Source organism: Alosa sapidissima, chromosome 7, assembly GCF_018492685.1.
Source record: "Alosa sapidissima isolate fAloSap1 chromosome 7, fAloSap1.pri, whole genome shotgun sequence".
NCBI classification, from domain to species: Eukaryota; Metazoa; Chordata; class Actinopteri; order Clupeiformes; family Clupeidae; genus Alosa; species Alosa sapidissima.
The window spans coordinates 10,202,040-10,210,189 of record NC_055963.1 but is presented as its reverse complement, the minus strand read 5'-3'; the positions used below and the strand labels follow the sequence as shown (position 1 = coordinate 10,210,189).

The following is an 8,150-nucleotide window of genomic DNA, read 5'->3' as shown; positions in this document are numbered from 1 at the left end:
CGCTGTTCGGCTACTGGGGGAACACACACACGCAGACTCTTGGAACTCCTGTACCCCCCCCGGAACCCCTGAAACCCCCTTAACCCCCAACCCTTAAATTAACTTTTGAACGTGACGCTTTTGTGGTCCTCGTCCTGTTTGGTGTCTGACATCTACAATCTATTCACCTTTTCAGCACAAGTAGGCTACTTTCTGTGCAGCCGCACACACACACTCAGGCATGCCAAACAAGCATACACAAAAGTTTCAAGAGTGGGGGATGGAGTAAAAGATGGAGACAAATTGAAGTGTGATTTATTTTCGCGGAATGGATGTACAGGACTGAGCGGCGGTCATATTTTGTACCGCTATGCGGTACATCTAGTTACTTTGTTGTGTAGCCAACCGAAGAGAGTGAGGCAGTGAAAGGAATGAACGTCGGAATCTTGGTGGTTACAGGGGAGGATCCTCAACGCCCTGTCCCCAAGGAGATGATTGATATTGCACTGATTCTGGAGAAGTATATCGTTCTTCGGGACCTGAGGGATGTTCCCAACGCATTCGCCCTGCTGATGGGTCTGCTCTCTGTCTTCAACATCCATTACCCAAAAGGGCTCAAGTACATGTTTGAGGTAATACAAACGGTGATAATGAACATTGGTGGAGACAATTGCTCTTCAAGAGTTAATGGACTCCGGAACAAGCTCATGTCCATGAGCCTGTGAAACTAAAAATCTTGTCTTGTTGATTTGTATGTTCTGGAAAGCACACAGTTATGTTATATCTCTCAAAAAAACTGTTTTATTGGCTATACTTTGGAGTTGCTACTCCGGTCTTTTAAGTTTGCTAAAGCTTTTATTTACTCACTCAAATAGCCTCTCATTTAGATCATGTTGCTTTGTCAAACATTGCATGTTCTGGTAAGCACACTGTTTTACAAATATTAGCTGTCAATGCTAAGGTGGACTAGAAGTCCTGAGAGTTGTTTTGTTTAGTATCTCAATCATATATCTTCTGCTATTTTGCCACCGTCTTGCACACTCGGGCATTCGCTATCTCACACACACTGTGACTGTGTCTCTCACTTTCTCTCTCTCACACACACACACACTCACAGACGCTCTCTCACACAGACATACACCCCTCCCCCCCTTCTCTCTCACACACACACTCACTCACACACACACACACTCTCTCACACAGAGAGCGTGTGTGTGTGTGTGTGTCACACACCCACTCACTCACTCACACACAGACGCTCTCTCACAGACATACACCCCCCCCCCCCCTTTTCTCTCTCTCTCTCACTCTCTCTCTCTCGCTCTCTCTCTCGCTCTCTCTCTCGCTCTCTCTCTCGCTCTCTCTCTCGCTCTCTCTCTCGCTCTCGCTCTCTCTCTCGCTCTCTCTCTCGCTCTCGCTCTCTCTCTCGCTCTCTCTCTCGCTCTCTCTCTCGCTCTCTCTCTCACTCACACACAGTCACTATGGTAAGGCTTATGATTTATATTGGCAGAAAAAAAAACCCTGAAAGGCAGATGGATATTGATCAGAGTAGATAAGACTAAAATGTTGATGCTGTGTTTTAGCAATGTTTTTTTATTATGTGAAACAATGTGTGAAATAAATGTTTTTGTAAATATTAGCTGTCAATGCAAGGTGTAAGGTGGACTAGAAGTCCTGAGAGTTGTTTGTTCAGTATCTCAATCATACAACCAAAATAAGCAGCTGAGGTTTGTAGAACAGTATTCTACAACCCCACCATCACATCAAAAGGAGAAATGGAAAACTATCCTTGTAGATTAAACTGTGGTCTCATTTTTCTCACAGTGCTGAGGAATTTAAATCTCACAGTGCTGAGGAATTTAAATTTGTCTCTGACCTGTTGATGTTGGTGATAAACCAAAATAAGATCAGATAAACCTGATGAGTCTACACAACTTATAACAGCAAAAAATATTGTTCTAGCTAATATTAATGACGGCGTCCACACATAAACTATAACGATAATGACATCATCATTGAACATTATTGTTGGGGATCACTTTTAAAACAATTTTGAGAATAATAAAAAGCTGACAGCCAATCAGAATCCACCAAATTTTAGCAATTACATTCATCAACACAAAGAGAGACTTTTCTTATTGTTGGTCAGTGTGGATACTTTTTTTTTCTACGGTTATAGTTAATCATTATAGTTATTCTTCCTTGTGTGAACGGCCCTTTACACAGGACTAAACTAAAGCTAGAGGAAGGAGACAGGAGTGGGTAGGTCATAATCAGGCTTTGAGCGGCTTGTCATGTCACATATCAAATCCATTCTCCCCCCCACCCTGGACCCCTTCCAGTTTGCATACCGAGCCAAACGGTCCACAGAGGATGCAATCTGCTCTGCCCTCCACCCAGCCCTCACCCACCTGGAAAAAAGAGACTCATATGTGAGATTGCTGTTTATAGACTTCAGTTCTGCATTCAACACCATAATACCACAACAACTCATCTGCAAACTTGACAAACTGGGACTCAGTACCTACCTCTGCAACTGGCTACTGGACTTCCTCTGTCAGAGGCCTCAAGTAGTACGTGTCAAGCATCTTACTTGACTCAAGATGCTACCCAACTTCTGGTTCAGGCAATAGTCATCTCACGACTCGACTACTGCAATGCCCTCCTGACAGGTCTCCCAGCCTGCGCAGTGAAACCACTTCAGATGATCCAGAATGCGGCGGCGCGCCTGGTCTACAACCAACCCAAAAGGGCACATGTTACCCCGCTGCTCATCCAGCTACACTGGCTACCTATGGCGGCCCGCATCAAATTCAAGTCTCTAACGCTTGCCTACAAAGTAGTCTCCGGTTCTGCTCCCACCTACTTGAATGCCCTCATACAGACTTACACTACCTCCAGACCTCTGCGCTCCTCTGACGAACGACGTCTAGCTCTACCACCGGTACGCTCAAGCCAATCCAAACTTTTCTCATCTGTTGTTCCTCGTTGGTGGAACACACTGCCAGTTCCTACAAGGGCAGGGACATCCTTTTCCACTTTCAAAAAACTCCTGAAGACCCAGCTCTTTAGAGAACATCTACTCTCATAGCAACACTTACAACAAGTCTTACTGATCCTAGCACTCACCAGCCGTTTTAAACTGACAAGTAACTGTTAAAAACAGCACTCACCGACGCACTTATTCTTACTGTACTCTAATGTTTTTTAAACTGTCCTAAAATTGTGAGAATTGTTCTAAAACTTACTGTTGACCATGTTGTTAGTCGCTTTGGTTAAAAAGCGTCAGCCAAATGTAATGTAATGTAATGTAATGTAATGTGTTGGCAACAATATCTCAAGCAGCATCACACTGAGCACGGGGGCCCCCCAAGGCTGCGTGCTCAGTCCGCTGCTCTTCACCCTGCTGACGCATGACTGCACTGCAACCTACAGCAACATCCACATAGTGAAATTTGCTGACGACACAACTCTGGTGGGTCTCATCACCAAGGGCGACAAGACTCAATACAGGTTGGAGGTTGACCTTCTGACCACGTGGTGCAGGGACAACAACCTCCTGCTGAACGTCAGCAAGACCAAGGAGATTGTTGTTGACTTCCGTAGAGGTCACACCCAACACCTGCCACTGACCATTGACGGTGCTGTGGTGGAGAGAGTGAGCAGCACCAAATTCCTGGGGGTGCACATCAGTGAAGACCTCTCCTGGACCACCAACACTGCATCACTGGCGAAGAAAGCTCAGCGCCGCCTGTACTTCCTGCGGAAACTCAGGCGAGCAAGTGCTCCACCAGCCATCATGACCACATTCTACCGAGGCACCATTGAGAGCATCCTCTCCAGCTGTATCGCTGTGTGGGACGGAAGCTGCACTGAATACAACAGGAAAGCCCTGCAGCGCATAGTGAACACAGCTGGAAGGATTATTGGTGCTTCTCTCCCCTCCCTGAAGGACATTTACACCTCCCACCTCACCCGCAAGGCGACCAAAATTGTGAGTGATGCAAGTCACCCCGCTCACAATTTGTTTGATCTACTGCCCTCTGGGAAGAGGTACAGAAGCCTGCGCTCCCGCACCACCAGACTCACCAACAGCTTCATACACCAGGCTGTTAGGATCCTGAACTCTCTCCCCCCTCTCCCCCCTCCACCCTCAGCTACATACTGTAACATCCTGGACTTTTAGACCCAAAATGGCTGCCTTGCACTACTCCACTTGCACTACTCCACTTGTACACTTGCACACTTGCAACTTGTTGTTGTTGTCCTGTTGTCCTGAACACTTCTGAACACACTTCTGCTGCTCTTACATAACTTGCACCACTATGCCACTTGCATACTTAGGTCAAACAAAACTACCTCAGCCATTTATTGGCCTGACTTTTGCACTATTATATTGACTGTCTACTGTATGCACAATTGCACAATTTCTACCAAATTTTGCTGCTCTTATTTCTTCATTGTATGTGCCTTCTTATTTTTACTTTTTATATTGTTTACTTGAATGTTATGTTTGTCTGTGGACCTAATTGGTAAAATATGTCTGGTCTCCACCGTGGGATAGTAGGAAACGCAATTTCGATCTCTTTGTATGTCTTGACATGTGAAGAAATTGACAATAAAGCAGACTTTGATTTTGACTTTGACATTGTGGAATATGAAAAACAGCTCATGGAATTTCAATTGTAATAAAAGGGTGAATTTATTTGACAGAAAGCATGTTGTATCATTTAAAGATTGATCGACAATGGAGTCACCAGAAAAAAAGGCTTTTATTCGTCTGTGAGGAGTAGCCTACATGTTCGTCTGCTACTAGGCAAATGCCAGTGTCATCGCGTATTTGCAGTCAGCACTGCCCCCTGTCGGTAGAAATTTGCAATATTTAAGGTGGAATGGAAACTTGACTACGCCGCATTCTGAATGTGCGGCCAACTTCAGCTTCGTGAATTAGACTAGGCTACCCTCAGGAAGAGGTTAGTGCTTTAGGCATGTGTCCTGGGATTACACGTGCTCAAAAGGGGAAAAAACGTCAAGCTAGATTTTTGGCCAGTTTTCAAGTGTTATGAGAAGCAATGTGAGAGAGAAATGTGGGGATCACCGATCGTGGAGACTATAGGCGCCAGTGAAGGAAGTGGGAAATAATTTAACCCTTTATGTAGGCTATACCGCATGAGGCGCTTTTTTCCGTTTCAAACTGATTATTGGTGGGGACATTTCAGTCTTCGTTTGACATTGAGGACACGTCCTTACATGTAAGTCCCCACGCAAATCTACGCCCATGTATTGATGGGATGTAATCAGGCGCGTAGCAAGCGTGGGGGATGTGGGTGTTATAACGTACACACTTTTGCTGGAACACGATTCTATCCCCCACACTTTTTGTCAGATTAAAATGAAAGTAAAATATGGAAATAAACGCGCCCCTAAAGAGTTGGAACCGTATCTACCATAACGCACACACAGGGACACAAATAGGTATGTTGATTTTATTGAACGGTCATCCAGCCAATCACATCAAGTTAGCCAGTGAAGAACCAAAGCCGCTCTGATCAAATTCAAAGTGTGCGTGTTTCAAGGCTGTGCTGCTACTTGGGTCTGCATTATAACGTCTGCAGTGAGCAGATTTCAGGTAGAATTGAAATTATAATTGTTATCGCATTATGCTAATTTAGTCAACCAAAATTAACTGTCTGACTGACAGTTTTTGCCACAATGTAGAAATGCAGGGAGTCGACGTGAAAGCGGGGGTGCGCGCACCAAGGCACTTGTTGTTTCTGCAGAAAGACCTTATACTGTTCTCAGAGCATTGTGCTTTCTCTGTCTATGATCTGCAGCTTTTCTCAAACTATGGGCCTCCTCAACAATTAACCGACTGGTCCACGTAGCCGCGAAATAAAGTTATGTCCGGTGCTTCACATTTGATCATTTGCAGCAAGATTGAATTGTATAGAACCGCGGACTGAAAAAAATAAACTAGGCTAAAAGTTTCCCCAATCAGAAATACTTATTAATTTGGTGTCATCAACTATATAGACATAGCCCAGTCAGCACACATACGTCTCCAAGATGCTTGGAAAATATCTGAACAACTTAATTACATCGTGTTCCATTTAGAACGACTTATTTGACCTGATCGTACAAACGTCGGCGGCATTTCACTGTCAATGTGTGTCGTAGTGCTACATCTACTGGAGATCTTAATGTCTTAAATACGATCGCGTTCCATTTAGAACATCTTATTTGATCTTACAAACGGCGGCGTCAAGACACATTGAGTTGTACATCTGAGAACTAATATTTCCAGCATGTAGAACTCAAATGCTTATGAGCGCTCAATGTGTGCGTCCCTGCAACAAGTGAAACTGGAGGTAACGTGGGCTAGAAGCAACAATAGTTTAAACAACGTGGCTTCCTGTAACTATTAATGGAAAAACCATAGAGACTGCTAATCATAATCTTTAAATTGACATTAATTAATCTGGCTATATGCAACACAATTTATTTATATTCCCTTTGCATATGTTTGGGTAGACTTCAAACGTTTTTGAATTTGAGCTTACAGTTCTGTCACTATTCTGTGTCCTTTACATTTATTTAATAGGTTTTAGTGATAGCTCGAAATTAGGCTGGTGTCTGTTAGGCTAACCCATATGCACAAAACATAATTTCCGAAATGATTCCTTGATTTATAACATGAGATATGTCTCCATGTAGGGTAGTGTCAAATAGTGAAGTGATAGCAGGTAGATCATGTAGGACTACATGTCACATGAGCCACACATAGCCGCTGCTTCTTCTGTCCCTCTCAAACTGCATTAAAATGGTGTTTTTAGCAATCAGAATCTCCCGGACACCAATATAGTCCGCACCCCTCTCAGAAAATACTTACAACGTCCCTGTTATTTATAATTTGGCCAGATTGTTTCATTTTCCTATCCCACAACCCCCACACTTTTAAAAAGCTTGCCTCTGGATGTAATTATAGCCTATGGTTCATCCCTCTCCAATCCAGAATTAAACTCCGTTGATGTCGACATGTGGATAAGCCCCTACCTTCAGAAAATGGAGGTGGGCATTAGTTTTATCACTGCCGAGGAACATACTTGAGTCACTCGGTGTTGGTGAGTGTTGCAAACTCCCGTCACTGGCATAACTGCACCTGACCAAGGTGCAGTAGCCATTACTTAGGTTGTGCTATTTATTTAGGCTAATACTTGTCGTTTAAATTATTAGTGGTCAGTCTCTCTAAACTTTTATCTCAACTTTCATGAACGTAATATGGCAGTGCGTTTGTCAGTCCAGTAGCAGGACCTAATCAGAAAGTGTCATGATGCCAACGCGCGGATTTAAAAACACCACGGAAATAACAACGGAGGAGGTCGGAGAGTGCATCTTCGGTGTGATGCTGCCGTCGGAAATAAAAGTACAAGCACTTATGTGGACTACAGTGCTTCTTGTCATAGTCGCTGTAACTGTCAATGGATGGACACTTTTTGGACTTAAGCAGTTGGAAGATCTCTCCTGGACCCCTCGTTTTGTTTTGTTAAAGAATCTCATTTTGTGTGACGTTCTTCTCACCATCACACAAGGTCCTACAGTAACCTACTGTCTGTTTCAGAGGACCACGTTGCCTTTAGGAAACTGGTGTTTTATCCAGTATTTCCTGAGCACAGTCTGCATTTTCTGCTCACTTCTTACCATCACTTGCATGGCCATGGAACGCTATTTATATGTGTGTCAGGCCATCCACTACGTGAGAATCCTCACCTTTCGGCGCACGTGTGTCATTGTGGGGACCAACTGGCTGCTGTCTCTATGTGTGGCGTCTGTCACTATCATCCTTCTGCATCTCGGGCGAGACCAGGATACCCCGTCCGCGCGGCACAGCACTTTCGGACTTTTGTGTGAGCCGGATACGCTGGAAACCTCCTTGGGCAACCCTCGGGCACCGGCTGTTTTTCGGAAGCTGTCGGGTTTCACCGTGACTATAGCTTGTCTGCTGAGCTACGCATTCTCCTACCTGCGTATGTACCAGGACGCGCGCAACGCGGTGCAACCGTTACAACAGGTGAACAGACGGGCGCGCAACACCGTGCTCTTCTACTGCGCAATGTTGCTGCTCCAGCTGTTACCCGTCTTCGTCAAGATCATCTCGGACGCCATCTGGGAGC

At 44.6% G+C, this 8,150-nt stretch overlaps 1 long non-coding RNA gene across 1 annotated transcript; it reads left to right on the top strand.

The window, feature by feature from the left end:
• The first annotated feature begins 4,712 nt into the window (after positions 1–4,712).
• Positions 4,713–7,665, top strand: LOC121713449. Its single transcript, XR_006032826.1, has 3 exons — positions 4,713–4,840; positions 7,213–7,214; positions 7,653–7,665. It is a non-coding gene; the product is annotated as an uncharacterized LOC121713449 (long non-coding RNA).
• Positions 7,666–8,150: the final 485 nt, after the last annotated feature.